Source organism: Dermochelys coriacea, chromosome 2 (assembly GCF_009764565.3).
Source record: "Dermochelys coriacea isolate rDerCor1 chromosome 2, rDerCor1.pri.v4, whole genome shotgun sequence".
Taxonomy (NCBI): domain Eukaryota; kingdom Metazoa; phylum Chordata; order Testudines; family Dermochelyidae; genus Dermochelys; species Dermochelys coriacea.
Genome location: NC_050069.1, coordinates 241,059,894 through 241,086,272, shown reverse-complemented (window position 1 = coordinate 241,086,272; position 26,379 = coordinate 241,059,894). Strand labels below are relative to the sequence as shown.

Genomic DNA, 26,379 nt, shown 5'->3' with positions numbered 1-26,379 from the left:
TTAGCAACCCCTCTCAGCTCAGTGTCATCTGCAAATTTTATAAGCGTACTCTCCACTCCATTATCCAAGTGATCAGTGAAAATACTAAATAGAACTGGAATCAGGATTGTCTCTTGCAGGACCCCATTAGATACATACTCTCAGTTTGACAGCAAACCATGAACAACTACTCTTTGAGTACAGTCTTTCAACCAGTTGTGCACGCTTTACAGTAATTTCATCTAGACTACATTTCCGTAGTTTGCTTATGAGAATGTCATGTGGAACTGTGTCAAAAGCCTTATTACAAATATATATCAATATTTATCACATCTACAGCTTCCTCTGCATCCACTATGTCAGTAATCCTGTGAAAGAAGAAAATGAGGTTGGTTTGGCATGATTTGTTCTTGACAAATCCATGCTGGCTATTCCTTATAACACTATTATCCGGTAGTTGCTTACAAATTGTTTAATAATTTGTTCCCGTATCTGACTGGTCTATAATTCTATGAGTCTTCTTTATTCCCCTTTTTAAAGATAGAAACTACATTTGGGTTTCTCCAGTCTTCTGGGACCTCGCCCTTTTTCCATGAGTTCTCAAAGATAATTGCTAATGGTTTCATGATTGCTTCAGCTAGTTCCTTAAGTACCATAACATGAATTTCATCAGGCCCTGACATCTTGAACACATCTAACTTATTTAAACATTCTTTAATTGTTCTTCCCCTTTGTTAATATTAAATTGTGGTGAGTATCTAGTCACACTAACATTTTTAGCGAAGACAGAAGCAAAATAGGCATTAAACACCTCATTCTTCTCGATTGTCTCAGTTATGGTCTCTCCTTCCCCACCACATAGAACATCTTCACGTTCCTTCATTCTTCTCTTGCTCCTAAAGTATATAAAAATCCTTTTCTTATTACCTTTTATGTTCCTTGCTCGGTGTAACTCATTTTGTGCCTCAACTTTTCTGATTTTGTCCCTATATGCTTGAGCTATTCTTTTGTATTCCTTAGCAACTTATCCATGTTTCCACTTTTTCTAGGATTCCTTTTTGATTTGCAGGCCATTAAAGAGCTCCTGATGGAACCATATTGATCTCTTAATATTCTCTCTCCCCTTCACACTGGCATAGTTTGCAGTTGTGCGTTTAATATTATCTCCTTGAGAAACTGCCAGCTCTCCTGAACTTATTTATCCCTTAGATTTTGTTCCCATGGGACCTTATATACCAGTTCTGAGTCTGTTAAAGTCTGCCTTTTGAAGTCCATTGTCCTTATTCTGATGGCCTCTTTCCTTAGAATAATGAAATCATCATTTCATAATCACTTTCACTCAAAATGCCTTCCACCTTCAGATTCACAACCAATTACTTGTGTAATTGGTCGGAATCAAGTGTAAAATCCCTCGGTTACTTCCTCCACTTTCTGAAACAAAAAGTTGTTCCCAATACATTCTTAGAACTTACTGGAAATTTTGTGTTTTGCCATATTACTTCTCCAACAGATGTCCTGGGTAGTTAAAGTCCCCAATTACAACCAGGTATTGTGGTTTGTATGTTTCTGATATTTGTTCTAGAAATGCTTCATCCACCTCCTATTACGGATTTGATGGCCTATAGCAGACCTGTAACATAACATCAGCTCTATTTTTTCCCCATTTTATCTTTACCCACAGACTTTCAACTTGTCTGCCTCTCACCTCCTTCTGGACCTCAGAACTAGTGTACATTCTTGATGTATAAAGTAACGCCTCCCTTTATTTCTTGCATGTTCTTCCTGAACAAGCTATACCAATAACCCAGCCTTGAAATTTATCCCGCCAAGCCTCTATGATGCCACTTAAGTCATCATTTAAATTACATACTAATACTTCTAGTTTTTCCTGTTTATTCTCCATGTGTAATAAGCATTTCACAACAGCAGTTTCTCATTCATAGGAGGTTCTAATTCAAAACAGATGTGTAAAAAAAGTGCATTATTTCCACACATTAAGCAGAACAACATTTCTGAAATGTGACAATTCAGTTGCACAGATATTAGTTGGTACCTCCTAAAAAGTAAAAGGTGGTTCTTGAGAAAAATTTCAGAATTCTCGAATAGCTTTACTATTGCTTCTGTTTGCTGTTACAAAATAGTATTTTTATTTTAAGGCAAAATTTGACAATGCAGGAAAAACATACTGGGGAAAAGATATAGACATATGTAGATGCAACTTTCTCTACACAGGGAAGGGGAGGATGGGTACAGCCTCTAATTCCCTGAACCCCAGAAAATGCACTGCATGGAGTCAGGATCCCGCCAGCAGATAGGGAGGGAGTGAGTTGGCCCCATGATAGCTGGAGGCAGGGTTATGGGGCAGACATCATCCCCTAGTAGATCCGCAGAGAAAAGATAACAGCCTAGAGTAAATTTTTTTCTGAAGAGTCTCTTTCCCTTTGAGAGGAATCCCTAGGGCAACTTGGGCCAAGAGACAGCCCTGGTAGCTTGCCTGCTAAGGAATTGTACTTCCGAGGGTAGGGGAAGGAGGCAGAAGGGAGAAAATGGATTGTTGAGGACAGAGTCAGCACAGAGTCATAAGACTTTCACACAGGTTCTCCTGTCATTTGGAAGATCCCAAGGATTGGGGAGGGGCAGTTTTTCTGGCTACTGGGGGAGCAGAGAGCAACACACTCTCCACCTGCCTAACAGAACTGTGTAATAACCTATATAGAATAGAATTATAGGCAGGGCTGGTAGTACCACCCATTAAGGTTGACTGACACTTCCCATTATAAGATTCTCTTTTCAGTTGCTTATTATTTTGCCAAAGTTTCACCATTGAGGCTGAATTGTTTTGGAAATTTTCAGTCAAAATGGTTTAGCTGTTTCTGAGAAAAGCAGCTTTGGGAAAAAATCAGGTATTTTTAGCCTGTTAAAAAATTCTGGCAACCTTTTCTTTGAAAACTCTAAGGCCCCCGTGCTTTGGGCTTGAAATTTGGCAGGGAGCAGAGTTCATGTACTTCCAGTCCTTTAAGCGGTTAAAGCAGCACACAGGACTACTCAGGTCTGGCCCATTCCCTCCCTCCAAAACCCAAGACTGTTGGAAAGCCTGAGTTTGTGTTAGAGATGTTCCTTTTTGCTACCTCTGTGAAAATCCAAATTTAGCCAAGTTATAAGCCTCTGAAAAATCAGAGTTTGCATATGCTCTGTAAAGATTTCTTAGTATTTAATAGCTAAAAATCTCCAAGAAGTTCAGTGTGGACTGAATCTGTGAACCTCTCACACAGCTCCTTGTGCTGACCAAACTGAGACTGCCTCATCCCCACAGAGTGACTGAGCACGCTCCCTCCAGCCCAGGGCTACAGGCATAAAGCTGGACTTTACCTATAAATGCTCCTAATTGCTTTAGGACTTTGTGGGGACAGACACTGGAACTGAGAGAAGGGCATCTCTCTCTCCTGTGTTCGCAATGATCTTTGTGATGGCACTCAGGCACTGTAAAAGAGAAAGTTGTCTGATCTGAATTCAGGGGAGACAAAAGCCAGACTGCAGGGAAGGAAAAGGAGTAGATTGGGGAAAGGAGTCTATGACATTGGAACTGGCAGGGAAGAGACTGGAACTGGCTAGGCAAGAAGATACAGATGGTTGGCCAAGGCAAGGGCAACAGGGGAAGTACTCTGAATTTGGACAAGAAGATGGCAAGAGGAAGGGAGACTGGGATTGTCTGGACAAGGACATTGGAACTAGAAACCAATGTAAGGGAAATGGGGGTGAGGAGAGAGAAGACAGATCTGACGAGGATCTGGAATGTGGTGGGGAGAACTGCGACTGGCTGGGAAAAGAGTAGTGGTGGATTAGTCACTGGGGCTCCAGCCAATTGGGGGGCCCTGGAAAAATGGACACCCCCCCATGTCCCGACACGCTCTGCCTGCCTGCCTGACTTGCACTCCTGCCAGGGAGCAGGGTTGGGGTGTAGGGGCTTGCCCCGCTCCGCCCACCCAGCGCTTCTGCTGGGGAGCAGGGTCAGGAGAGCAGGGGGTACCCTCACTTGCTCTGGCCCAGGGCCCCACAAATCCATAATCTGCCTTTGGCAAAGAGACTGGGACAAGAAGCCAGGGATGGGGTAGGAAGACAGATTGGCTGAGGAGCCAGGAGAAGGAACTAGGACTGACTAGGCAGAGAGATTGGGACTGGGATGAAAAGCCTGAGGAGTGGTGAATGGCAAGATCCAGGGTTGGGGAAGAGATAGGACTGGGACATAAGAGAAAGGGCCAGAAGAAGTCAAGCTTGGGGGAGACAAAAGAATCTGCGTCCACTATAGCACAATCCCCACCAGAGCCTGGAATGGAATCCAAAATTCCTGAGTCTGACTATTTCTTAGCATCAGCAAACATCTGTGAAAACCACTGGCAAAACGTATGTCTCATTCCCCTCTAGTGCCGGTCTTCAGAGAGGATAAGCAACCTGCTATTGTTATCAGTTATTCCACTAGCTCAAGTGGCCAAGGTCTGTGTGATCTAAGGTTTCCAACCCTGCTGATGAACCATGTAGGAGCCAGTGCAATGCCACATAAGAGAATCTCTGTTTTTTCAGTTTGTCTTTAAGAGTCCCGGAAGTTTGCAAAGTCATACACTTAAGTCTGGAAGTGTCAAAATTAAGGTTGCCTGTGGATCTGCTGGCTTCTTCTGGCACGCACGCAACGTCAAGACAGGCAGGCAGCCTGCCTTAGCCCACCTCCCCGCCCCTGCTGCGCCGCTGACTGGGCGTCACCCAAGGTAAGCATGTGCCCCAACCCCGAGCCCCAACCCCACCCTGAGTCCCCCCAAACCTGGAGCCCCTCCTGCACCTCAAACCCCTCATCCCCAGCCCCACCCCAGAGCCCCCACCCTCTCCAGCACCCCAAACCTCTGCCCACCAAAAGTGAGGGTGGGAGAGAGCAAGCCACTGGGAATGTACTGAACGGGGGTGGGGCTTCAGGGAAGGGGTGGGTTTAGGGTGTTCAGCTTTGTGCAATTAGAAAGTTGGCAACCCTATATTCAGAGCATGATTTGAATAGTGCGCAGTAAATAAGGCGCTAGGGCCATTCTTTGAACAACGAGGATAAAATAAACTATAAATAGCTGCTCAGTAACTGTGCGCTATCCATCAAGTGCACTAAATGAGGCAGGGGTCCTCTAGAATAAGAGCATGTGATCTTGTAATTGAAGATCATCATAATGCATACACAGAAGGGAGGCAAATTAAAGGCACAGGCAACCTTAATTCTGACATTTTCTAATTTCTGAGTGCTTGATTTTGCAATCTTAATAATGTTTGTTCTTTTAATGTCGTTGTTTTGTGTGTTTATACAGGACACAGAGAGAAAATATACAAGAGTGTCCTTGCAAAGTTTCCTCCACCTAAGTGCCCCCCAATGAATTTTATCACAAGAGATGGTGATCCAGACCTGGAATAAAGATCTTCAACTATTACAGTTGGTTGCAATATGTTTCTTTCAAAACAAATTATGATTACTTGGCAAGATTCAGATGCCACCAACATACTGATCTTAATTACTGCAAAGCAGTAATTATGATCATAGCCCATATTAAGCATATTAAATGTTAGTATCAGAGAAACTTTAATGTAAATTAACAGGAAAGGAAAGCCACAAACTTTAAGAATACTTCTCTGACCAGACATGCAACTGTTCTATGTATATTGTAACAAATGAGAAAATTGGGTGGAGAGACTGGAAAGAAACCAATTCTAACCATCTGGGACTAGGTCATCTCTTTTCTACCCCTACAATATGAATAAGGAACAGGTGACAGTGACTCACAAACCACACTTCATATGCATGCTAAAAGCATGACTAATTTTGAATTTCCCTGCAAATATATAGTAACCTTTTGTTCAAAATGTGTTTCAAAATATGTCAATCATTTTGGAATAAATTGTCATAATTTAAATTAGTTTTTACTTGATAAGGTGTCCACTAGAAGCACAATCTTGCCATAGTTTAAAATAATGCATTTAGTAATCACTTATAAGTCTGTATTAGTTTACTTTTTTGTTGTTGAGTAAAATAATGTTGCATGTAGAGGAAAATGAGTGGAACTTTATTTTAAATACAAATCTTCATTTTGGAATTGTCCTGCCATATTATTAATTTAACTGAAAAAAGTTTCTGCTAGGTATATTTGAATTTTATTACTGCACTGTAGGATAAGGTGGCTTTTTAATAAATACATAGCAGTTTCTTCTTGAGCACTTTGCATAATACTCCTTCTGTATAGGTGCCTGTTTGGGAGGCCTCTTCAAGGCTGAGGTCCACAAAGCCAGAAGAGATTTTTTTAAAAGCAAAAAGTCTTTTCACGCAACAGGCAATGGGAATGGGAAACTAAAAGGAAAGGAAAAGTATGCATCTTATTGGCCTTGAAAGAGAAATAATTATTTATAGAAGTCAGCTGGGTTCAAGGTGCAGCACTCCTTGGTTCAGACAAAGAACTGTTAAAAATTTGTTGCTCATGATTTTTAATTGCGTCTAGTCTAAAGGAGAAAATTGAATTGATGTTGGATTAATCTGTTATTTAGGCTTTTTTTGTGGGTGAAGCCATTTTGTGGCAGCAAAGAATATTTAATGCAGCTATATTTCATGTTTTCCTTCTTTCTACCACCAGGTTATATGGACTCAGCTCTTTGTACAGTTTCTCTTACAAATTCTTTCCTCTCTGCATTGTACATTTAGATCACGCTCATTTTAGATCATATTATGGTGGGTGATGACTTCGTCAGAAGGATGAGATTCTTTCAATATTTGACCATGTATAGTTTGCTCATTATGATAATATGTTATACACTAAGCATAAAATACTTTCGTCATGCATTTAGTGTAATTTTGATTGTTTTTCATGGTGTTTTACTGCATCTAAATCCTTGAGATGGAGAATATCACAGGAGTTAAGAATTATTTGCCCCAAAAAGTGGAGCTCTCTGCTTCAAATATAGTACTTCCATTTTTGTTTTGAGAGAAGTCTTTATTTAACTTTAAAGAAAAATCATAAAATGTAGTTTATTCCAGTTCCCTCTCCTTTTTCATCCTCCAGTTCTTATGCTTACAGAAATGCTGACTAATAAGTGTCTGAAAACTTCTGCACAGATTTCTGGTAATAGCTCACTAGGCTAGATGACAAGTTCTTACAGTAGAATTCTGTTCTCAAAATTGACTTTGTAAAGGTGATCTTTACATTTGACTATTAATGATTTCTATATTGCTCAACTTGCAAGTAAAAAGACGGTTTATTTGTACCTTCAGCAAACTCAACCTGGGTGAGAGTCAAACTGTACTCGGATGCCACCTTCATTTTCTTTTCTTACTTCTACATCTGTTCCTTACCATATGCTGTTCTCTGGGATTACCCTTCCAAAATTTGTAAGCCACTTTCCCACTCCTTATTCAAGACTCAGCTAAAAATTTATTTTATCTGTAAACCAGCCAGAGACTCCAGCCAGTAGGGGCAGAAACAGCCATAGCAGGGACTGCTATGCTGGGGCCCAGCCGGAGCCAAACCTCCCCCAGCACCACTGCCTGGGCCCTCAATGGTGCAGGGGAAACCTCACACAAACACTCAAGGGCAATGGTTCTCAACCTATTTACCATTATGAGCCACATATGCAGCCCACAATGTGTTATGTGGGCTGCATCCAATACTACCAGCATGATCCTGAGGATGTCACATAGGCTGCAGCTCTGTGCTGATTGGGCCGCAAGTGGCCCGCAGGCGAATGATTGAGAACTACAGCTGTAGGAGCTTGAGCATTCAGGAGGTGTCTCCCTTTCTCCTCCCGATGTGGGCTTGGGAGAACAGTACAGAAAGAAGCCAGACACCGATTCCAGCCTATAGTGGCAGAAGTGGCCAAAGCAGGGACATGTGGTCCTTTGGATGTTGGAGAACTTTCTATAGTTTGGACTGAACTTTCTCTGTCTTGTGCTGATTGGCTATTTACTCCAATCCTCCCACTCCTACTTCCTCACTGTCTCTTCACTTCAGCTTCACTCCACACATGCCCGTCTTACCCTCTTTTCCCCTGTCCTGGATCCCCACCCTCCCTTTCCCCATCCATTGAACTTATCACCTCCCACCAAAAATCATAGGACTAATGTGACATTTGCTGCCAACACACTGTTCACTCTGCTGGATATTCTACCCCTTCCCCCCATCCTGTGTCGGTCTTTTCCAGTTAGACTATAAGCTTTTCGGAATAGGAGATATCCGCTACTGTTTACACAGCACCTAGCACAATGAGACCCCATTCGTGGTTGGCCCTTAGGCTATATGATAAACATGATTATTATTATTAATAAATAAAAAAGAATAGAATGATCATGTATATGTATTTTCTTGCTATAGTCTTACTCCCTCCCTTTTTATCCCTTTTTTCATGCCCACTTGTTATGCATGTCCAACCTTAGATTATAAGAACTTTGATGCAAAGTCTGAATCTTAATCTCCTCTTGTGAAGTACCTAACCGGTTTCTGGGTGTTCAACTATAAGTTTTGCAGGCTAAGTACTATCCCTAATTACCTGGGCAACACATTTCTACTCAAATTATGTCCTCAGTTATATGAGTACAACCATGTTGCCTTCTGTTTGAACATGTGTAAATGAGGCAAAATCTGGAGACAATGCAGCTGGAAAGAAACCCAGGAACTAGAAGTCAATTAAAAACTGAGGCCCTGAATCAGAAAAGTTTCCCTATTTAGAACACTACATAAATACATTTAAAAACTAAAGCATGTGCTTAAATCACACTGCTTTGCAGTTCTGCACATACTGAATCAGGGTCTGATGATGCCAGAAAAGAATCCAGTTCCCTCTTTCAGAGCCAAATTGATTCTGCATGGTTGATGACAGTTCTTTATTCTCCAACAAAATGTCAGTTCTCTACCTATTTTGCTAATACTAATGCCACTTTCTTAAAAAGACAGACTACTAGAGCACTACATACCAGAAGTGCATAGTAAGTACTGCTGTGCTCATACAGGTGTTTGAAAACATAAGTTGAAAGTGATCGTTAAGAGGCTCATTTTCATTAAAGGGATGTGAAAGGTGGTCATTAAATATCTAATTAAGGTTAGATAGTACCCTGTCTTATTTAGACAAATGACTTAAATGGAACACTTACTTTGACACTAATCTGTCACTCCATCTAGCAAGTAGTACCCATGTGGACGATTATGTAACTGCTGCTCTGAGAAATGTAGACTGTTGTATGCTAGCCAGGCCATAGATGTGCCCAAGGCCACATGCAATAGATCTGCTGTGCACTTGTAAGCATATCAGAAAACCTTTTCAATATTAATATCAGCTACAGAGCTTAATCTTGCATACCTGACCAATCTTTTTCCACCACTGACATTGTGGCCCAATTAATTCACATTCACGCTATGAAACAGTGGACCTTTTTTGTGCCTTTACATACTTCAGTGCACACTAATTATGGATCATCGGTGGTAACACTTTAAAAGACACTGCTTTAGGCCCCACTCAGTAGAACACATTTAACTTTATGCATGTAAATAATCCCATTTACTTCAATGAACTACACCCATGGTTAACTTTAAGCACATGATTAAGTGCTCTGCTAAAATCAGGGCCTTAGAGTACAAGCCACTGTCTCTGCAAATATTTTTCAGTGTGGATTAAAAAAGGCATTTTACTAGCGTTGCCAGGTGTCCGTTTTCAACCGTTAGAAGTCCGGTTGGTGACGCAGTGGGGCTAAGGGAGGGTCCCTGCCTGTCTTGGCTCCGCGCGGCTCCTAGAAGCAGCAACATGTTCCCCCCTCTGACTCCTAGGTGTAGGGGCAGCCCGGGGGCTCTGTGCGCTTCTCCCACGCCAAGTGCCAGCTTCACAGCTCCCATTGGCCGGGAACCATGGCCAGTGGGAGCTGCAAGGCGGCACCTGCAGATGTGACAGCATGCAGAGCCGCCCGGCCGCACCTCCGTGTAGGAGCTAGAGCGGGGACATGTCGCAGCTTCCAAGAGCCACTTAAGGTAAGCACCGCCCAGAGCCTGCACACCTTCCCCAACCCCCTGCCCCGATCCCCCTCCCACCCTTCAAACCCCTCAATCCCAGCCCGAAGCACCCTCCTGCATCCCAAACCCCTCATCCACAGCCCCACCCCAGCCCCCACCCCTCCAGCCAGAGCTGTTATCCCTACCCCTCATGCCCCAACCGCCTGCCCCAGCCCTGATCCCTCTCTTGCTCTCCAAATCCCTCAGTCCCAGCCCAGAGCACCCTCCTGCACCCCAACCCCTCATCCCCAGCCCCACCCTGGAGCCCACACCCCAGCCAGAGCCTTCACCCCCCTGCCACACCCCAACGCCTTGAGCCAGCCTGGTGAAAATGAGCGAGTGAGTTACAGAGGGAGAGGGGATGGAGTGAGCGGTGGCAGAGCCTCGGAGAGGGGCAGCTCCTCAGAGGAGGGGCAGGACAGGGGCAAAGCAAGAGTGTTCGGTTTTGTGAGAGTATAATGTTGGCAACCCTACATTTTACAATTACAGCTCCCAGATTGGCATTTAATAGCATATCTTTTAAGCTATATCTACACTTACAGCAGCGTGTAGAGCCAGTCATATGCAACTACACATGTAAAGGCAGTGTACACTGTGAAAGGCAGCCTGTATCCGCACTTGTCACTGCATTGTATAGCTTTTCCACAGGGAAAGGCTTCAGCAGTAGGGAAGCAACATGAAAAGCCTCCAGTAGCAGGGAGTCAATGGTACACTACCTAGCTAAAAGCAGTAGTGTAGACACATGTACTGGAAGGTATATTCCTTGGGAGTTCAGGCGTGTAGGGCACTCTACCCGCCTAAGCTATCTCCACTGCTATTTATACCCACTCTACCTGGGTATGCAGTGTCTGTACTCTGCATGCTGCCGGGGGACATACTATTAGTAATCATTTCTACTGTAGCAAGGTTTTCTTTCTTTTCTGTTGTATTCTAGTGAAATATAGCTTTTTAAAGATTATAGTGTATAGGGAGCTTTTGGCAAATAACTGTAAAGACAAAAACTAGTTTTCAGAAGAAGAGAAAAATTATTCACGGTCTTGTAAATATACTTACCCTCCAGCTTTTCAGCTCTGATCCACTCTAGAGCGTGTAATTTACTTGGAATGACAGACCTGACTGTGCCCTTTGCCTACAGTGCCAGAAGGAGTATTGTGTCAGTGTGATCACCAGTGTTAAATGTACCATACTAGTTTTGGCAGCATTCAGTAAAGCCTTCATTGACTTCTGAATGTAGGACCCAATTAACAACTGTAGGGGGCCCTTCCTTGAGTCTTTCCAGACAAATGCAGCTTTTGGTAAGGAAAGCTAACTAGGCTCTCTGCAGCAAGTTGCAGGAGCTTGCCTGGTCGATTCCAAGGCAATCCCTTGTTCCTCAAGGATATTCCTGAACAATAGCAGTGATAGAGGCACAGCCTTCTGCTCCTGTCTTTTTTACTCTCACACACACCACTCAGAGACCTTCCTTTAGTAGATTCCACTGTGCAGTTTATGTACAGCGCTTCACATCACCACCTTTCATACTCATGCACATGATTTACAGTCATTCAGCTTTACTCCCCCAAGAAGGGGAGGTGGGAAAAGGTCTCTTCACACAGGCGGCTCCCTTGATCAGGCCTCTTCTCTCTTTCTTCTACTTACCCCTCTGTTCACTTCGCTCCTGTGATGTTTTTAAACTACTTGCCTATTAGGATGTTAATGAACTAATTACCTATAACTGCAATCTGGCCTAGTAATCAGCACACCCTGAGCAATTAGATCTTCTCTGGGGGGACCTAACTGGTGCTAATAGTGACCAGAGTGCTGGCTCAAGCTCCCTCTCTTAGCACTCAGTCACAACCAGCAACAAAAACTGCTGCACAGTCAAGCAGCAGAGGTGTTGCCAAAAGCTTTGACAGAAATCCCCCAGACATAAAAGGAGAAACCTGACTGTGTCGGGGTATGTGCACTAAAGCGTCACTGGAGCCTCAAGTTGGGAAGGGATGCATACTAGAGGCAGCACTGAGATCACTTAAGAGTCTCCAAAAGTGATATATATCAACGGAAAAGGAGAACCATCATGATTTTTTTTTCCCTTCCTATACTCCTTTTGGAGTCCCTAAAAACAGGGGAACAAGGAGATCTGTTTGCGTAACTCTCACTTGCAATGTTGATTGGTGTGGACTCTAAGGGCACTGACAGAGCATTTGATCCACCAACAGTACCGACAGAGATGACGGTACCAGAGTAGTCAGTCAGGTTTAATGGAGCCTGAGGCATTGGACAGTCCTGGTTGGGAAGCTCTGCTAGAGTAGATATTTGCATTGAGGTGGTAGATCATGGGTTAACATTGAGGGCCATTCCAAGGCTAGGGTGGCAGGTGCATCTCATGTCTCTTTACAGAAGTCCTTGGCAGACAAAGAGATGGATCTCAAAATTCCAGAAGAAGTGCTAAGATGTTCCTACTGAAATCTTAAAGTAGCCTAGTGGTCTGCATGCTTAACTGTCTGTTCTTCCTCATCCAAGGAGTGAAGGCCTAGCAAATTGTGTATTGTGGGGCTGTAACTAGGGCAGGGCGGGACAAAAGGAGCAGCCATCCAGGGTGCAGAGCTGGCAGGGGCACAAAAATGCAGCAGCACAGGATTGGAACCAGTGGCGTCAGTGCCTCCCTCTCCCTCCCAGGATTGAGCCCAGCAGTGTCGGCCACAGTCCACAGGCGTAGTTTGGGGCAGGGGGCATTGCCCCCACAGAGGCCCAGACTGGGAGTGGGGAGTATGGCATAGAGCTGTTTCCCTCCCAGTACACAGACACCAGAGGGTGTCAAGGGCTTGCACCAAGCTCCTTTGAGGCAGAGGCAAGAGTTTGTCAGGGGTGCAGCTTGGAGCTGTGGTGCCCACCCTGCCTGTGGAATGGCTGGCCATGCAGATGCAGCCAACCAGCATCCCAGATCTCATAGAACAGAGAGTCAGGGGCCCGAGTAGTCCAGGCAGCTCCCACCAACTTCTGATCTGCCATCTCCTGACAGAAGATGATGATTTTCAAACTATAGGGCACATCCCCTTACGGAAGCATGCCCCATAGTTTGAAGATCTCTGGGCTAAATGGGAGCTAAAATGCTTAATTATAGCTCTGGTGTATGGAGATACTATGCGAGCCTCTCCCAAGCACACTGGGCACCAAATGTGTACATCCGTCTCTGGAAAGATGGCTGAGCAGGTGTCTTGAACCTACAGGGTTCAGAACCAGATGCAGCCATGAGGATAAGCCAAAGAAAGTTACCCAAACTACTCTAACTGTGCTGTGAGTAACTAAGCAACAAACAAACAATAAGGCTAACCAGCTTGCGGACATGAGAAGTAGTTCTATTTAATTCTCTGCAGCAACAAAGAGGTTCTACGAAGAGGTTGGTAGATGGGGAGCTCCCTTTCATAGATAGAGCTGATGGCATTATCCTACCATGAGAACACTATTGCACCATCCAGGGGACAAGGCTTTGTTATATAGTTCCACAGCTTAATGCTAGAGGCACTAAATTCCATAAATGGGAATGCACAAAGGCCCTCGAAGATCATCATGCAACTTTCTCCCCTTCATCCTGCACCCTCTCCCCATTTTCCATACAAGCTACTGAAGAAACACTCTGCCATCAAGCATTTCATTGTATGCCTGGTTAAAACACTTAAAACCAGGTATCAGAAACCCTCATTAAAGGTTCATCTCCTACCAATACTACTCAATGTAGTGTTTACTATTGTGAGAAGTCCCATTGTCTATGATGGCTCATGGTAGTAAGCACCATGCTGGACAGCGTTTGTACAGCATGTACAAAATTATGGGCATTATCTTGACTTATGGATCAATACATTACTAAGGTATGCAGAACACTGGTCTTAAAGAAAGTACCAGAGTTCTTCTCCCTTCTCTTCTAAAAGTCAGTAAGTAATTATTGTTGTGGCTGATGTTCACACAATCCTCCATCGGTAGGTGGTGCGCATCTTCACCAGGAGCACTTACACCAACTGAAAAGGGGCAGTGTGGAGGACTGAGAGCTAGGGCTCTCAGCTCCATGCGGATCCACCCGGGCTTCTTGCCTCCCCAGCTTCTCACCTCCCTGAGCGGGGAGCCAAGCTGTGGGTCAGCCATGCTCTAGCTAAAGCCCACCAATGGCCACAGGGTTTCTTGTCAATTTCAGGGCCCAATTTTGAAAATGTTGATGAAAGGGTATTAAAATATTTTTGTTCATGTTACTAGCTGTTTGCTCCGGAAATCTGATACCTTCAGTTCAGAGTATCAAAAATGCTGTTATTTGTTTAATTGATAGGCAATTTATTAAATATTCTTGTAACACTGAAAACAATTTAATAAATAAAAAGGAACAGTTTGCACACAAGACATAATCTGACAGCGAGTAATTTAGGCAGAAAGAAAACAACTTTATATCAAGTACAATTAATAAGATTTTAAAATAAATACTCTTACCCAACTGGACAAAAATCTAGCTGAACTGTTTCAGAAGGCACTTACTATATTACAATATTTCTGATAGACTAGTGTTCCTTACCTGAATTGTTTTAGGAAGTCCCCTTTTTCAGCTGAACTTTTCAGAGTAACGTCTCATGCTCAATCAACCTAATTTAAGCTTCATAGACTGCCCACAAAGGGGTGTGGTGCAGTATGTGGACCATGGAAACATTATGCTGAACCATAATACTGATAGTAGAATTTTCAGTTTCTTGACTTCAGCTTTATAACTAAAACAGCATTTTTATTCCAAAAAGTCACACCCTAATAAAGAAATATCTCGAAGAAATAAATGGCTTGCATTCTGATTTCAAAAAAGTTAATGTGCTCCAAGAGATACAAAATGAGGATGAACTCTAATGAGAAAAAGTAGACAAGAATTATAAAGCAAACTAAAGTTGATTATGTTAGCCATATACCCTTTCCATACTAAAGGGTCAGATACTATGTAAACTCGTTTTACATGCATTAAGTAGCTTGCTTTCCCATAACCCAGTATGACTATGGTGGAGGTAAAAGGACAAGTTAAGTATAAGACAAAATGTAGAAGTCAGGATTTTGCCTTAACAACCTAACCTGTACCCTTTTCAAGGAGATGGGGAACAAGGCTATAAAGAGAATTTTTTTGTTCTGTACAGAGATTGATGCACTTTCCTGTGTCTTAAATTGAGAAACTACTTGTTTCCGTAGTTCGGCCCTGGTAACCCATCAGTACTCTGTTCTGGTTGAGTTTGTGGACCCAATGAAGAAATTTCAAATGAAGTAGCTTTAGTTAGGTCTGCCTTCTTTACCAGCCTTTCTATATACAATATTATAAATGTGCGTGTTATAAAATTTCTCTTGCAGGGCCAGTCTAGTTGACATTTGTGACACTAAGGAAGCCAGACTTTACAAAGAGAGGGATAGAAATTTCTTTAAAAACTACATTTAATTCAAAAAGCTTTGGGAAAGAAGTGTGTTGAAGATTAAAAAACAAACAAAAACAAACCTGATCATTCCCCACACAATATGAGAGAGAGAGAGTTCTAATTGTGAGGGATGCCATGGAAGAGGACATGAACAGGACAATGCAGTATATAAAAAGACAAGTTTAGAAGAGCAGCATGGAAGAATTGGAAGCCACAAAATAGGATTAGCAGAAAATTAACACAGATGTAGAGGCAAAGTTGCACAGAGCCTTGAAGAGAATGATGAGATGCTCAAGTATGTATACTGCACTATAGAGCAACTCCTCCAAAAATTGTAGAGATGCCACATTTCCTGTACACTTGTTTTGCAGTTTTTGGTTTCCCTGATAACTATTCTTGTGGGGGAGCAGAAACAAATAAGCCCAGGACAGGGCAGTCGCAGGCTGCAGCTACACAAAGCATTGTGAAGACTGTTACCTTATTTCTGTACATAGTTCTTGTTAATAATGAAGGGCTTATCTTTACACCAGTCTGCTCATCAGTAAGATACTACACGGTAAGATATGTAACTTGGAAATGGATGCTACAGAGCGTGTGCAACCGCAGGTAACTCCCCTGCCAGACGCGAGAATCGGGGGGAAAGCTGAAGAGCCCTGGAAAATGTTCATATGGCAATTTGAATTGTATATAAAAGCCACAAGGGCAAATAAACTGGAAGATGCGCCAAATACTGCTCTGATCTTAACAGTGGCAGATACAGAAGCCCTAGATGTATACAATGCATTACAGGCAGATAGTGGTCAGGGAAAGAGAGGAAAGCTTTCTGGAAATAATGAAAGTGTTTTAGAATCATTGTGTCCCTAGGGGAAAAAATGTTAGTTATAAGAGAGGTGTTCAGGGTAAGAACACAGGATGAAGGGGAAACAATAGGAATTTGTCAAGAAATCAGTTCTGTGAATATGGGATATTAAAAGATTCAATAGAGACCAAATTGTCTAAGGGTGTAACAATAAAAAAAGTCTGAATGGCAATTATATATTATTTGGCATATTAGATAGATAGGATAGATAGATAGGACAAACAAACAACTAAAAAGCCTAGTGAAAAGGGCCAGAGCATATGACTGAGTGCCACAGCTAAACCACCAAGGGAAAAGTTCACAGTAATTAAATTGTCTAGAGACAGAAAACTGGAGAGGAGGAAACAATGCCAGCCACGTGGCAACCAGCATAAGTGCAGGAAATAAGGGCAGATATGAAGAAACTGTAACAAGCCCAACCATTATGCTGAAAGTGCAAGCATGGATTCCTTCAGTAAAAAGGAAGAGCTGTTCTTAAGCACAGTAATGGAAGAGAAGGAAAACTCAAAAAACTGGCTAATTAAAATGTCCACAAATGGCACTTATGTGCCAAAGAAGATAGTTTATTGTTTACTTGTGCCCCAGTGTGTAACAGAGAGCTGTAAGAAGCCATATGAAAGTACATGAATCAGAAATGTCTGAAAGACTATAATGGAGGAACAATACCAGTTTTGGGAGAGTGAACACAGACACTTAAGTAAAAAGGGAAAAATGATAAAACAAGAATTTGTGATGGTATACAAAGACAAGCAACTGGTCTTGGGCCTATGCACATATAAGGTACATGGTCTCATTAAGAGAATGTATGCCACAGAGAAAGTCAACACAGAACCAGGTATGAAAGTATTACATCTTCATATGATGTGATATTCATAAGAAATGGGAGCCTCTCAGTAACTGTAGTTAACAGAAGATGCAGAACATACATGCTACATGAAAACACCACAAACCATAAGAAAGAAGCCAGAAGAGTTGTGGAATATGTCTACAGATGGTATTCAAATAAAAGAACCACTAACAGTTTGGATTCACTCAGTGATTGTAAAGAAAAAAGGAGAGGGGATTACAGCTGTGTATGGACCCTAAGGAGCTCAACAAAAACATACGGAAAAAAACACACTTGCCTACAACAAGAGAGACAGCAGGAACCAAAGTCTTCAAGCAAATAAGATATATCGGCTGAATTTTGGCAGACCCCTTGGACACAAAGCTCTAAGATCTGTACTTTCACATACCACCGGCAGATACTGCTTCTTAAGACCGCCTTTTGGAATACATTCAGCTTTACAAGTATTTTACAATACAATGAGCCAGATGCTAGAAGGCCTGGAAGGTGTGAAAGTGTACACTGATGAGACAATAATTTGGGGAAACAATGTCACTGAACGTCATGAACAACTGAGGAGAGGTCAAGAAATTGCAAAAGCTAACCACCTTAAAGCGAATAAGGCCAAGTGTCAATTTCAAACAATGGAAATAACATACTTGGGAGAAAGATTGAATCTTGCCCAATGAATCAAAGATTCAGGCAATACTGAACATGCTGCATTCTGAACATAAAAAGGGGAATTCGAAGGCTGCAAAGCATATTGAAATATGTCAGCAAGTTAATACCTAACAATGCAGTTCACACAACTCTACAAGGTCACTGACTGAGCCTGGATGCCAGAGCATGAAAGATTTCAATGATTTAAAGCATATTTTGACATCAGCGCTAATGCTGCAATTTTTTGACCCGCTGAAAGACATCAAGCTCTCTACAGATTCCTCAAAAGGAGGGCTGGGAGCAATACTATTACAGTGTCATGGAACTGATTGGTTGTCAGTCTGATACACATTTAGGACTATGACAGCTGCAGAAATGATGAACACACAAATTGAAAGAAAAATACGGTCTGATGTATGGATATACAAGATTGCTCTACTTTCACTATGTCTGTAGCTTCAAATCAGAAAGTAATCACAAACCACTTATTGCAATACACAGTAAGGGATTTGGAGAAGCACCTCCAAAGATACAGTGACTACTTTTGAAAATACAGAAGTATATGACATGACCCAGGAGTTTCATAGAATCACAGATGTGTAGGACTAGAAGCGATTCCCATCTGCCACCTGTGAAGAGGCAGGAGCAAGTAAACCTAAACCACTCTTGACAGGAGTTTGCCCAACCTGTTCTTAAAAACCTCAAATGATAGGATTCCACAACCTCCATGGAAAACTATTCAAGTACTTAACTCCCCTTATAGTGAGGAAAAACTTTCTAATGTCTAGCCCAAACTATCTTGCAGCAGATTAAGCCAGTTACTTCTTACCCTCCCTTCAGTGGGCATGGAGACCAATTGAACTGTCCTCTTTAAAAATAGACCTTAACATATTTGAAGACTTATCAGGTTTCCAATCAGTCTTCTTTTCTCAAGATTAAGCACGCCCAGTTTTGTTAAACTGTTCCTCATAAATCAGGTTTTCTAACCTTATGATTTTTGTTGTTTTCCTTTGGACTCTCTCTCCCCAATTTACCCATAACTTAGACATAGCACTCCAGTTGAGACTTCACCAGTGCCAAGCGGAGCGGGACAATTACCTCTGGTGTCTTACGATACTCCTGATAATACACTCCAGAATGATAGTAGCCTCTTTAATAACCGCATCACCTTGTTCACTAATTCAATTTGTGATCCACCATAACCCCCAGTTCCTTTCCAGCAGTACTAATGCTGACCCAGTTATTCCCCATTTTGTAGTTGTGCGTTTGATTTTTCTTTTCTGTGTTTTGTACTTTGCACTAGTCTTCAAATTCATCTTGTTTATTTCAAACCAATTAACTAATTTGTCAAGGTTTTTTTGACTTCAGCCTGGATTCTGCTTAGTAATGGCAGACACATTCTCAAGAGCATATGTTCCACTTGTCAATACACAGCTTGATGATCTGGAACAAGCAATAAACACATGTGAACACTTAAATTTTTAATCATGTCATGTGCTGTATCTCTGGGTATATGGGATAAACTGGAAACAGAAACAGCTAAAGATGAAATGCTAGAAGTAGTGATACAAATGAGAAATAAATAAAGAAAAAACCCTGAACACTTCCCATCTCCCTATTCCCACTATAAAAGTAAACTTTCAGTGCTCTCAAGAGTGTTCTTGAAGGAGGCACAGATCATGGTTCCCAGTGATGAGACAGCAAATACTGGAATGAATACATGAAGAGCACCTGGGAATAACCAAATAAAAAAGAAAAGCTAGAGAAGTTGTATTCTGCCCCCAGATGGATAGTCACATCAAGAAATAGTGGGTAGGTGGGAAGTGTATTAGAAGTACAAAGATTCCCAGCAGCAAGAACCAATTCCCAGCAAGAACACCTCACAAACAATTTATCAATTCCAACTTTGTCCTTTAGAATTGCCGTGTTCAACCTGGGAAGACATGATCAGCCAGTTATAATGGACTACTTTATAGTGAACAGTAATAGCTGACAGACCATAGTTCAAGAATAGGAAATTCCTGAACTTTGCTAAAATGTATGACTTTCATCATAAGGAATCTAATCCCAGATATCCTCAAAACAATGGATTAGAACTCTGAGTTTGCATGGATCCAAGATGGATGATATAACAGTGTGTGTGTATACGCGCGCGCATGCGCACACACACACACACACACACACTTATTTATTTATATAGCAAATATGTAGCAGGAACTTCAACTGACAGAGAGGATGTGGGGGAGGGGAGAGAGGTGGAATGTAAATCTCAAGAACAGCATTACAGACAAGTGATTTTCATTTCTCCAAAGAGGCAGAGAGTGAACAAGCACCACATCAAGAGACTGAAAAAAACAAGGACGCCTTGCAAACAAAATAACCAGTTTCTTAAACTATTAGATATTGCAACAAGTAATAGGAAGTGAAGAAAAGGGAAATATTACATCAAAAACATTTATTACTGTTCAAATTGAGGGATTATAATATCAGAATCTCTTTCTATGGGGCGTGGAGTGGAGGAGATGAAGGAATCACAAAATAAAATCATCAGGCAACGGGTGAGAGAGTTGGAAAGAGCTTCTGTAACAATGAAACCAAGCAATAGTGATGTTAGGAATGGAGTCTAGGATAAAGTATTATGATAAAATAGTAAAGGGGATCAGTCTTTAGAGCCAATCTCCGCCACCAAGAACATGACTCATGAGAAACTTGAGCTAAAAGGATACTGAGTGTTTCAAAAGGCGCTTTTAGGTTATTCTGGACCACATTAATATCCCATAACTTAGTCTAAGATTTTGTCACGGATATTTTTACTAAGTCAGGGACAGGTCACGGGCAACAAAGAAAAAGTCACGGAAACTGTGACCTGTCTAGTGACTTTTAGTAAAAGTATCTGTGACAAAATGGGGAACTGCAGGTCTCCACACTGCCTGAAGCGGGGCAGCTGTGCAGGGGCTAGGAGTCTCCAACCTGCAGCCTCCAGCTCTGGGGTTCCCCACTGTCCATGAGACCTGGGAGCTGTGGGGTGCCCCCATCTTCCATGTAAGCAGGGAGTAGTGGGGTACCCCGCCGCTTCAGGTGTCTGCGGCAGCCGTGAGCTCAGAGGTTCCCTCGCGGCAGCTGGGAGATGTGAGGTGCCCCTGCCGCTCGCAGGGGCTGGGACCTCTGGGGATTGCCCCCCACTGCGGCTTGGAGTTCTGAGGTACCCTGCCGTCCATGGCTCCTTAGAGCTCTGAGGGCCACCCAAAGTGGGAGGGGTACCCTGCTGCTCCCAGCCCCCACAGGCGATCCTGCAGCTCCCCACCACTGCAGGCTGAAGTCATGGAGGTTGCTGGAAGTCACATATTCTGTAGCCTTACCCATAATGCAAAGATTTGCATATTAAAGTAACAAGCCCCAGATTAATATGATAACTACAGGCTAGAAAGAAACTGATCTCCCTTTGATACATTAATGAAAGGTAATCAGCCTCCAAATGAACACAGAAAGGGAATGCCTCTTACTCAGTTTATTCTATAAGTTAATTTCATATGAGAGCTTGCAGGGTGAGAATATGCACCCAAACCCACCAGGAACAGTACTGATTATACGAATTCATTTGTGTTTATTTGCTATTACTGTTAACACAAACACAGCTTGTACACAACTCTTCCATCCAAGAACACAAGGATATTCAGTGCATCAATCTAAAAGTTGCTGAAGCACTAGCTTTTGCTAACCGAGTGCCTGGGACAAAGCTCTTGTATGTAATCAAAGCAGAGCTCAAAGCTTAATGTTGGAAATTTAAATGGAATTTAAATAGAAAATGTGAATGATAATTGGGAATCGTTTAACATCACTTTACTAGATGCTCAAAAAGTCACAATCAAGAAAAGGTCATAATGGTTAAAAATAGCCTCACTCACTGGGAAAGTGAAGACAGCTAAATAAATGAAAGAAAGGGGAAGTCAATAGTAATAAATATAAATCAGAAGCTAGGAATCATACAAAACTGATAAGGGAAGTACAGGGACACAAAGAAGTCAATGGACAGCAGAATCAAGGACAATAAGTACATTAAAAACAAAAATAATCCTAACAATGGCATTGGTCCATTGCTAGATCAAAATGGTAGAATCATCAAGAATATTGGAGAAAAGGCAAAAATGTCCAATAAATATTTCTATTTTGTATTTGGGAAAAAACAGATGTAGTCATATTGTATGATGACATGCAGTAACTCAGCAGTAACTCAGGAGGATATTGAGCAGCAGCAGCTGAAGTTAGACAGTTTTAAAAACAACAGGTCCAGCAATTTACATCTAAGAGTTTTAAAAGAGCTGGCTGAGGAGATCACTAGACCATGAAGGCTGATTTTCAATAGGTCTTGGAAGCAGTGAAATTCCAGAAGACTGGAAGAAAGCTAATGTTGTGCCAGTATTTAAAAAGGGTAAATGGGATGACCCAGGTCACTATAGACCTATCAGTCCGACATCAATCCCAGGCAAGATAGTGGAGGGGCTGGTATGGGACTTGATTAAGAAAGAATTAAAGGAGGATAATATAATTAATGCCAATCACTGGATTTATGGAACATAGATTCTATTAAACTAACCTGATATTTTTAATGAGATTACAAGATTGACTGATAAAAGGTAACAATGATGATGTAACGGACTTCTGTAAGGCACAACATTGGTATTGCACAACATTTTGGTTAAAAAACTAGAATACAAAATTAGCAGTAGTACACACTAAATGGATTAAAAGATTGCTAACTGATCAGTTTCAAAATGTATTTGTAAACTGGAAATCGAGTGGGTGTGTTTCTTGTGGGGTCCTGCAGGCATCTGTTCTCGGCTCTACGCTATTTAACATTTTTATCAATGAAGAAAACAGAAATCATCACTCAAAATTTACAGATGACAACTGTGACAGCGAGAGACCTCTGAGCCTCTCAATAGGTTCACTATCTTAAACTAACAAACTCACTACACGACTCGTCGTTGTCAGAATACATATTCCAAAGAGTATGTTGTATGGTATCATACGAAAACTAATGACACTCTGCTCATTATATTCTTGTGTGATGTATGTACAGATAGTGTAAAGAATTATCTAGGAATGCTGGAAATGCGATTAAAATATGTTTGGACCAAGCAATACAAGCAGAATTGATAAACAGGGTCATAGACAAAGGAACGTATATTAGGCCAGTCTGCCTGGGTCAAGAATTGTAAGCCAGAGACAATGTATAATAAATATATTTGCATCTGTTGTATACACAGTGATAAAGCTAACAGGCAAAGGAGGAAATGTCTTGGCTTGATTACAAACAAAAAGACAAGAAAGTACATTTGGATCCAAGGTAAACAGGGTGATCAAACTAGCAGGAAGAGGGAAAACAAACAGCATGATTGGAGTCTGAACCCATGTGGGTCTTCTTGGCTTTTGAGGCAAGACAGTGAACTTTGGTGAATATAATGAGCAACAAAGACGTTTTGGTTATCCATCACTTAAGGATGAAAGAGGCCACAGCTCTTGGAATCTGTGAAAGGTGAATCCCCCAGCCATGTGGATTGAGAACACTGAGAACTCACCAACTGAGAAACTGCCTGAGACTAGGATTGTAATCTGTTAAATTTTAGACACTAGAAAGTGTTTTACTTTTGTTTTATTCATAATCATTTTCTGTTTGTTATCCTTGCTTACTATCACTTAAATCTCTGTTCTTCATTAATAAATTTATTTTTGGTTTTTCCATAAAATCATTTCAGTGCTGTGTATTAAAGTAAGTGGCATTCCTCAGCTAAACTAATAGGCTGGGTGTATACTGTCTCTTTGGAGGCAGAGGACTTGGTAATATCTGTAAGTATCCAGTGAAAGGGGCTGGATACTGCAGAGGAACGTTCTTCCTGGTGGTTCGGGAACAAACAAACATTCACTGAATGTTGCCTGCAAGGCAAAGCTGAAGCTGGCAGAGTCTCAAAAAGTTTGCTGGTGAGGCAGACAAATTGGTGTCGGGGAGCTGACACAGTTTAATCTCCAGCAAAGCTCTCTCTTGCTAAGGCAGAGGGTAATACAGTAACTTATGGTTTTGGGTGCCCCAAGAAAGCATCACAGATTGGTATATAACTAAGAGGACAGGACACTGATACAGAGCAATCTGGGCACAAGCAAATATGAATTTTAATACGACTAAATGTAATTTTAGGAACAAAGAATGTAGGCCATACTTACAAGATGGGGGTGAAATGGGGGCAGTTCTATTGTGGAAAGCACTGACTCTTTAAAGGACATCGGGGTCATGGTGGATAATCAGTTGAGCATGAGCTTCCAATGTGACACTATGGCTAAAAGGGCTAGTGCAATCCTTGGATACAGTAACAGAAATCTTGACCCGAAGTAGAAGTATTTGGTGAGACCGCTACTGGAAAACTGTGTCTAGGTCTGATGTCCACAATTCAAGAAGGATGTTGATAAATTGAAGATGGTTCAGAGAAGAGCCATGAGAATGATTAAAGGATTAGAAATTATGCTTTACAGTGATAGTCTCAAGGAGCTTAATCTATTTAATTTAACAAAGAGAAGGTTAAGAGCATCTTAAATCACAGTCTATAAGAGTAACTACATGCGAATCAAATATTTGATAATGGGCTCCTCATTCTAGCAGAAAAAGCTGTAACAAGATCTAATGGCTGGAATTTGAAGTGAGACAAATTCAGACAGGAAATTTTTAGAGGATATGGATAATTAACCACTGAATCAATTTACCAATGGTTGTGATAGCTGCTCCATCACTGGCAATTTTTAAAATCAAGACTGGATGTTTTTCTAAAAGGTACGCTCTAGTTCAAAAGGAATTGTTTTGGAGAAGTTCTGTGTCCTGTGTTATACAGGAGGTCAGACTAGATGATCATAATGGTTCCTTCTGGCCTCAGAAACCATGAATCTATGGAAGTTCCTAGCCACTCGTTCACAAGTCTTGTGCCAGCTCCTGTAGTGAAATGCAGAGACCCCTTGTTTTTCAACCTTTAGTTACCTATGACACTTATTATTAAATGAGCTTTCCGAAGTCACTGTGGCTGCTTTATGAGCTACATGGCTACCCACTGATGCCTCCAAAAAAATCTGCTCTTTTAGATTAGTTTTCCCCCCCATCACTGCCATTTAGACCCCTATTGCTGTTTATTAAACACTTGTGAACCAATTCAGTCAGTCAACACAAACTATGTCAATTGATACATCTGGACTTTGAGATCCATGGCTCCTAGTTAATCTTTGAGGAAAGCTGGGCTTTTCAGAATGGGAGGCAGGTAATGAAGGCTGGGGGAGACTAAGCCTTCCCAAACCTCCGCTAATGCACCTCGTCACAGCCCCAGGATGAGGCCATGACAAGCTTCAGAGCTTCTCTAGGTGGCCCAGGCTCAGCCCTCGCTGGCTGGCCAGGGATACTCCAGATGCCAGTGGGCTGGCCTGGCTTGGGGCCACTCCAGGCATCAGCTGGGGTTTGGGGCTGCATTGGCAGGCCAGCCATCAAGAGTGGGGGTGAGACGTGGAGTGGGGGTGAGGCCTCAGGCCGAAGGGGCAGGGGGCTAGCCTCCCCAAAAAGGGGTGTGTGTGCGCGCACTTGCCACTCAGGCTTTTCACCATTTTTCTTCCTCTCCGCCACACACCCTTTTTTAAACTTAAAAAGGTATGGAGTAGTCAGTCACCAACTTAACTGGAATAGTCTCACTGCAAATCTTTCTGTTTTGGGCTCGAGAGATCTGATAATACTGACTCTTTGTACTGTGTGTAACTCAACAGTAATTACTAAACCAGAATATTGCTGCTAGAGCTAATGAGTGTATAATTGGAGTTAGTTTCATTTTTGTTTCCTGTTCACACAAGATTTTTCCAGTGCACACCGATAGCATAAGGTCATAGCACCAATGATTTAACAGTATTAGAAATACAGAAAATATTTATATTATCAGTGTCTCAAACATATTTGTATTTTAACACGTGTACCCATCTTGTTAAGTGTAGTCTGTTTTTAAGTTCCATAAGAATAACAGTTGCAGGTAAAACTGAAGTTATGAAATTCAAAATAGTAGGCAAGTACCACATTTTAAAGTTATTATGCTTGTGGGCCCCAGACACAAAAGAGAAAATAATGTATTTATGACTATCCAGGGAATATGGCAGGCAGGTGTGCTGAAGTATTAGTATTGATGTGATCAAGTGCACACACTAAAAGTCGTAACAAAAATAACTTCATTTGGGACATTTTGAGTATTCTTCTTTTACATGCAACTTGAATTTATGCTTTTTAAAACTGATTTCTCAATTTGTTTTTAAAAATAAAAAGTTAAAAAAGAGACTGTTTTTAATTTGTGAGGTCTGAAATTTGTGGTGCAAGTGCACACACTGCTACACCTCCCAAAACAGGAATAATAGAAAAGGGTTCACTTTCTTCACCTCAACATGTTACATGCTACTTTTATAGGGAAACTCTTCTCTCTTTAAAAAGTTGAGTATGTTAAGTTCCCACCTCCATTCTCAAGAGTGGAAAAAAAAAAGACTGATATACTGGAGAAGATATTACCAAGATTGCCTGCTAACTCATAATAAGGTTTACAACAT

At 41.8% G+C, this 26,379-nt stretch overlaps 1 protein-coding gene across 2 annotated transcripts in view; it reads right to left on the bottom strand.

Moving 5' to 3' along the window:
- Positions 1-26,379, bottom strand: part of ZEB1 (zinc finger E-box binding homeobox 1) — a 216,275-nt gene that overhangs the window by 108,314 nt on the left and 81,582 nt on the right. The window lies entirely within an intron of this gene.